Source organism: Myotis davidii, unplaced genomic scaffold (genome assembly GCF_000327345.1).
Source record: "Myotis davidii unplaced genomic scaffold, ASM32734v1 scaffold163, whole genome shotgun sequence".
Taxonomy (NCBI): domain Eukaryota; kingdom Metazoa; phylum Chordata; class Mammalia; order Chiroptera; family Vespertilionidae; genus Myotis; species Myotis davidii.
The window spans coordinates 261,512-269,138 of record NW_006295056.1 but is presented as its reverse complement, the minus strand read 5'-3'; the positions used below and the strand labels follow the sequence as shown (position 1 = coordinate 269,138).

Here is a 7,627-nt window from a genome sequence, read left to right as displayed (position 1 = left end):
ATCGTCCTCACTAATTCTAGTGAGTACAATTTTATTGTATTTATTATAATTGCAGTTGCTATTACATGTCTATTGTTAATAGCTCACTTTTCTGTAGGCTTTGCTATTTCAGTTGGCTTTAAAAGTGCCTTAATGGTATTATAAAGGTGGGCAAGATGATTAGCCCATTTACAGACAATGTGCCTATTTGGGGCGTAGAGGAGAGAAAAGTAGGAAAGAGGAGAAGAGAGGGAGTAATAGAAATAGTAATAACTTAATAACTCCACTAACATTCTTTTATGAGGGTTTTCTATGCTTTGGCAACCATCCAATGAGCGAGATATCTGGTAATTGATGCTGGGGCAAGGGGGAAATGGAATCAACCAAATCATTAGTAACTTCAGTGACCAAATTTCAAACATAATCATTCCCCTTTTTCATTTATGTCAGTTTATAAATGTGTAACTGTATCTAACAAGAGATACATTAAGTAATTTGAGTTTTATAATAATGGGTAAACTAGTGTTTTTTAATTCATTGATGGTATATTATTTCCCCAAGGACAGTTTCAAGAGCAATAGATGCATCTGAAATCTCAGCTGAGTACACAGTAGCAGCCCCTCACAGGGGTGCTTTCCTCTAAGTAAAAATGCTAAAGACCTTTTGAATAGAATTTCAACTGTGCTTTAATTAACTTGCCTGAAGAGTACAAGTATAGTTCAAATAAAGTCTAGCCAAGTTGTTTAGGTACGTGTTTGAAAGAGCAGCTAATAATAAAAAAAGGGGAAACCAACAAGACTGGGGACACGCGAATTTCACTTAAGGCAGCTAAAAAGTTAACCACTTAACTGCATTGATGTGGAGCATCTCACAATTTCAAAGACATCCTCCTGCCTACTTATTTGGGAATTATTCCTCAGATTTCAACTTTAATGTTTTTCTTTTCTGTTCTCACCCAGCTCCCTAAATAGTAGACAGAGATTATGTGAAGGCACTCAAGTATTTTGAGATCCAGAAATCTGTTAGACCGCAATAGCAAACCAGAATTTTTTGAAGAGGTGGGCAGATAAGGTGTAATTTTAAAAACATATAGTATATTTATAGTCAGGAAGAGAAAAAAAAAACTACTGTTCTTGTAAGAGAAATTGTCAAGAATAAAGCTTAGCATTACCTTAATGACCAGGAGGCACACATAGGAGATATTCAGAGTCTTTCATGAAAGGAAGACACTTATATCAGAATACTAGGAGGGACGGTATATGAAATTCTCAGTTTTATGTAAAGGGACAAATGTCTTCAGAAGTTTGGAAACACTGATTTAAATAAATTCCCTCTTGATTTATGAATGTTGTAAGTTTGAATTTTCACAGGTCTTTTCCCCTTCAAGCATCTGTATACAGAACACACATATAAGCATAGATACATATTTTAATCATGGTAATAATTTAATTGAGAGAGAAAATTTTAAAATTAATTTAAAACACTGACCTCCATTTTTCACAAAGCGTTTACAGTATATGTTAGGATATTATAATCATTTAAGACTATGTTAAGGCCAGTATTTTCTATCCCTTCCAATGGGGAAACATGTCTGGTTATTGGGAGATATTTCCAGATTAAATCATGGTTCAAAAATAACCATAAGTACCTGTCTTATTCAACTGCTTATATCTGCTCAGAACAATACTTTAAGTAACTCAGAATGGCAAGACTCTGATTAATGAAAAATCTCTAGAGGAAATATGCCTATAGCCTCAACTATAACTTATTGCCTCCACTCTATAAAAATTCTCATTGTATATAAGTGGAATCACAGCTGATATACTGCATTTGCAGCCCATTTCTCTTTATTCTCTCCTCATGGAAGATAGAAATTTATTTACTAGCCACCATCTTTCAAATAATATCTATTACACATAACCTTTCATTAAAAATTTAGAAAGGAAGCACAAAAAAGTACTATTAAAACCTCATTGGCTTTGGGAAAATCCATATGGGTTCAATCTAGGTTCTTAACTCATTAAATGTGTTAATATTACTCAATTTAGTTTCTTGGTAATAAATGGTGGTAGTCAGATCTATCTCAGGGTTATTGCAAGGATTAAATGAGACAAAATAAATGAAGTGTCTAGTACATCATAACTATGCATAAATGCTGGCTTTTATCAATAGTATGGATCAAAATTGATAAGGATTTCATAGACTCTCTGCTCCCTCTCTTCTCATGAAGGAGGTAACTTTTGTTTAACAACCTTCAGCTCATGGATAATAGTCAGTCCTAGAACCTAGGCCTCCTGATTCCCCCTTTTCACCAGCCTCCAAGGGCTTTCCAGTTCACAGAGGAAAAATTTCCAAATTTCTTAGCAAGTCATAGGTGTTCTCAGTGAGCCTTACCTACCTGTGCATGCTTATTTCCAGTTGCGCCATCCACATCCCAGTTTGCAGAATCACCCTAATATCTCATGGGATAGCAACATCTCTCAGAACTCCCCGACCTCCTGATCCTCCCTCTTCCATGCCACCCTGTGTTCTATGTAGCCTTCTATCCTAACCCGGCAACTCTACTGCATCGGCTTATTTTTATGTCGGCATCTCTAAACAAGTTCTTGCAGAAAAACAGTACAGTTGGTGGCACTTCTGTTTCTGCTTCTGTTTCCATCCTTGAGATGATTTCAATGGAGAAATGCAGGACACTTTGAAAGTGATCAATTTTGGTGTGAATATTCAACAACAGCTAGGAGCATTCCAATAAAGTCTTCTGAACAAACACATATCTCTAAGCATCGTGGGAGGTAGGGGGGGCTGTGACAGTTATTCAAATAAGTTTTTAAGTGGAGTCAGATGATAAATATTTGCTCTCTTAGGAATAAAATGATTCTGTGAATATATTATGCTCAACTGGGGATTGCCTCTGCTGTTTACTTCTCATCATATTCATTCTAATTGCTATTACTTTACTTTTATCTTTAATATACATACTGTGTGTGTTTTTAAATCTTTCTTGTGTATGTAATTGAAAAAGTATACTTTTTAGTATGCACAGTAGCATGCTCTAAATTCGTGACCTGTTATATGCATCTCAGACCTGCTTGGTAGCTGATCTGTACAAGCTTTGTTTATGCTAGGGAAAGTCTCTTTTTTGTTCTTCAAATCTCTCTCTCTCTCTCTCTCTCTCTCGCTCTCTCTCTCTCTCTCTCTCTCTCTCTCTCCTACACACACACACACACACACACACACACACACATACACACGGATCTTAGTATCTCCCCCTTCACTCTGTTGAGCTACTGAGCTGCTACAGAATGAGTGACAGGAAAAAGGAAAAAAAATCAACTAACAAAGACCAAAAGAAAGTATAACATGGAGATAGAAGAAAAAAAATGAAAAAGAAAAACTTTAAGCAAATATGAAATGAGTGGCAGGACTGAATTATGAGATGTTGGCATAGATCCCAAAAACTGTCCAAAGACAAAGACCAAAATAATATAAATGTTTGGCTGTGAGTTCCACGAGGAAAGAAAATCAAGGATATATCAACTGTATGTCAAAAGGATATATCAACTGTATGCCCTCTTGCTCCAAAGGCAGGTGGACAAATGTCCGTAACGTCTGTTCTAAGTTGATTTAATTGAGCTTGTCTGTGTGGATATGTGTGTGCCGACAATTATGCTTAACTTTCTGATAATTACTATTATTTGCAAAATATTGAATTTAAGTAATTCAAAGATTATGCTCAGATATTTTTATTTCATGAGGCAATTGTTAGGTTCCCACTCAGGACCTAAATAAGTAAGCTAATAATCTGGGGCCCTTTCAAAATAATCTTTAAGCAATTTTCTTTCAAATTGACTTAGTAAAGATGGAGAGACACCATTTTTGTGTTAATAAATATTGTATTCACATATAAAATTGCTTACTAATTTGCTTCCAGTGACTGTCAAAAAAAAAAGCAAAATGTACTCTAATTCTTGAGGTTTACATTCCACCTTCAGTTTTCTTTTCTGAACCAGGTGTTTGGGAAGAAGCACAGTGGAGTGATTAAAATTTAGATAATAAAGAAAACCACTTGTTCCCAGTAAATAGCACTATGCAATCATTGTTTTGTTTTAGAACTTTAGCTGCTGCTGGCTGCCAAGTTCAGGTGACTGTCTACCAGCTAGCTTCAGAGTTGGCTGGCAAAGAGGGTTTTTTTTTTTTTTCCAAATAAATTTCCATTCAGAGCACCACCACTTTGGTGGGAGCAGGACCAATATTCATTTTGCCAATAATATAAGGAATGGCTTGTGGAAACCTGAGAATTTTGGCACCGTATATTTGATTTATTCCACTGAAGTTTTAGAGCCCCTTACAGATTAGCACCCCTGGTGAGAACCAGCTGGCCCTTAATCCAGTTTGTCCCTCACTCAGAGGGCATGTGCTGTTCACCATAGTGCTGGACTTCTTAGCACATGAGACAAGGAAGAAGAGGTGTAAAGATTGGAAAGTGAAAAAACAAAATTGTCAGTATTTTTAGATGCTGTGCTTAGCTAAAGACAAAAAAATCCAAATGAATCTATGCAAACAAGTTCAGAGTTTAGCAAGGTCATAGGACTAATGGTGTTCCTTTATGCCATCAACCAGGAAGGAAAAAACTAATACCATCTTAAAAAGGAGACATATGTAATACTTTTAGCAATAAAGAATTTAAAACAAGCAAACAAGCAAGCAAACAAACAAAAAACTAATAAGATCTTTCCATTCAGAAAGCAGTAATGTAGCCAGGAATGTTTATCAAAACATACATAAAAGGTCTTTATGAAAAATTTAGAAAATAAACTGAAAGATATCAAAGATTCATATGCATAAAGTGGATTATGCATAATGATGTTTATACTTGGTGTACATTATTTCCAAATTAATTTGTAAGTATAATATAATTCCAAGCAAAACCCCAACTTTTTCTAATGGAAATTTACTGATTCTAAAATTCTTATGGGATGGTAAAGGGTCAAGAAGTACTAGTGATTTAAAAGAAAAATATTAAGAAATTAGCACTAACTCTAAGAGCAATAACTATATAATAGGAAATTGTGTTAAAAATTAAAATTGTGTTGTATTGCAATAGAAATAGACAAAAAAATAATTGGACCAAATTAAAGAGCTGTGAAAAAACTTCAAATGTAAGGGAAAGGATGAAGTAATAAATGGTGAAATTATGCAGAATTATTTGTCATTATAGAAAATTTAAATTACATTTCTCTCTGTTACAATCCTCAAAAATACATTCCAGATTGATGAGTCCCTAAATGTAAAGAGTTAACCTTTAGCCTTAGCTCTTATGCCTGCAGACTGAAGGGTCCCGGGTTTGATCTGGTCAAGGGCACATGGTTGGGTTGTGGGCTCTGCTAATCAATGATTCTCTCTTATCATTGATGTTTCTCTCTCTACTTCTCCCTTCCTCTCTGAAATCAATAAAAATATGTTTTTTAAAGAGTAAGCCTTTAAAACATTTAGAAGAAAATGGACAGACTTAGCTTATGACCTCCGCATAGAGAATAACTTTTGACAGAGACACAAAATGCCCAATTCATACAGTAGAGCATTGATAAATTTGATGGCATTACGTTAACAGTTTCTTTATGAGTAAAAAAGAATGCACAGACTGAAAGAAGATATCTGCGGTGCGTACAACCAACAATGATCACTGTTCAGAATAAATAAAGCAATATATGTATAAATCATAAGGAAAGACAACCAGCCAAAAAGAAAAAAAAATCAGCAACAGATATGAACATACATTCAATTCACAGGAGAAAATAATTCATGGGCCCAACAAGCATTTGGAAGGTCCTCAGCTTCAAGTGCTCATCAGCCCCCTCCCCGCCCCCCGCAAGTGGTGGATTCCTTCATTCTGTATCCATTTCTCCCATTTGGAAAGGGGAGAAAGCTAAACATACTTTTAGGCTCTCTAGCTGTGAGGATTCCAGATGGAAATTAAGTCTGTCTCTAATTGTACCCAGGGGAGGTTCCAAAGGCAGAGAGAAGAGGGGGTCATTTTCCCTGTCCCTTCCAGCTGCTTTTGCTGGCGCGAGGTAGAGAGAAACACGATCCTGCCTGAGACAGACTCCCCAAGTCCATTCTCTAGCTGCCTGGGCTCTGAGAAGTCCTTGCAGCGGCTGTAGTGGTAGAAGGGACTTTTTGGTTATGACTTTCTGGTCACTGATTGGCAGCAATGGAGTGTGCGAATTCAACTCATGCCTTCCGAGAAGTGGCCTTGGAATTGGTAGTCACCTCAAAGGGCAGTTCTGCTTTGACCTGAGGTCCTGATCTCTCTATTAAATCTCTTTCTTCTCAGTATACCTAGAGAGGCTTTTCTTTTTCCTGCACTGAACACTGATTGACACAACAGATACATGTTAATTAAAAGTATGCCAATTTCACAGGCCTCCTATAGACAAAAATTTTAATAGTCTTATTAATAATCACCAAACATTGCTGAGGAAAGTTGGAAGTAGTGTGAATGAGAAAGCTATCAACTGTAATTTTTTAAAAAAAATTGAAAACAGACATTAGAGTTTAGTGACCAAGGGCATAGGTTCCAGTTCTGGGTATATAATTGTTCAAATCATGGCTTCCCTACTCCTCTGGATAAGTCCCTTTATTTAATTTCAGTATCCTCACTTCTAAGATGTAGAAAATAATACCTACCTGTAGTGTGAGAATAAAGTGCAATAACAAATATTATTTCTTGAGTCTGAAACTCCATAATAGTTGATATTATCAGATTATAATTCTATAAAATGAAATTGAAAATAATGAAAAATAAATGGGGGGAAATGGAGAAACTGTGGAAAACAAAACAAAACAAAAGCAACCTTAGGATATATTAGAATTTAAGAGGAAATGAGAAATTTAGACCTCCTGGCCTTTTAAACTGTGGCCAAAGAAAAAAGATTACCCAACCTTTTGATACATAAATTATGTTATAATTCCTCACCAATTTATTTATTATAATCATCACCCCCAAACTGTACCCCTTGGGCTTTTTGTCTCAGTGTCAGCTTGCGGCCACTGCCACTGAACTTCATGGGATGGGTGCTCTGCTGGGCCCCTCTCTCTGCTGGTGATGGTCCCACTCTGGCCATTGAGAAAAGCACAGATCACTCAATTTTCCATAATATCACTCAGATAGAAGAAAGTAAGCAAGGCTTGCTGAAGGCTTGAGAAAAAGACATATAACATACCAAACAGTGTATACCCGCTTTAAGCTGTATTTCTTAGGACTCCTATATTCATAGCAAAATTCAGAGCCCTTGCATTACTGCTGGGAGATCTTCACATAGTAGAAGTCAATTCCTCTCATCATCAATATCTGCAGTTACCTCCACCCAGCAAAGTTCAGGCCCAATTCTCTTTTGGCCTCAGAAAATGAATGTTCATTTCAATTTTGCTCCAGGATGATTGTGGGAAATTTTAATTTATTTCAGGAAAAATTGTATGCCCCAATATGTTGTTTTAATCTCATATTTCTCAATCAAAATGTTTTATACTGCTAAATTTTCTGATATTGAACTATCTTTACATTCCAGGACAAATAATTTTTGGTCGATGCATTAGTCTTGGAATGGACTGCTGTGTTAATTTTATATTTATTCCCATAATGAAATTA

General features: G+C 35.9%; 1 long non-coding RNA gene across 1 annotated transcript in view; it reads right to left on the bottom strand.

The window, feature by feature from the left end:
* The window catches only part of LOC107184080, a 20,263-nt gene extending 13,433 nt beyond the window's left edge, over positions 1–6,830 (bottom strand). The window contains exon 1 of the long non-coding RNA XR_001514906.1: positions 6,820–6,830. This is a non-coding gene — a long non-coding RNA (uncharacterized LOC107184080). The remainder of the gene's footprint in view (positions 1–6,819) is intronic.
* Between the last annotated feature and the right edge of the window lie 797 nt (positions 6,831–7,627).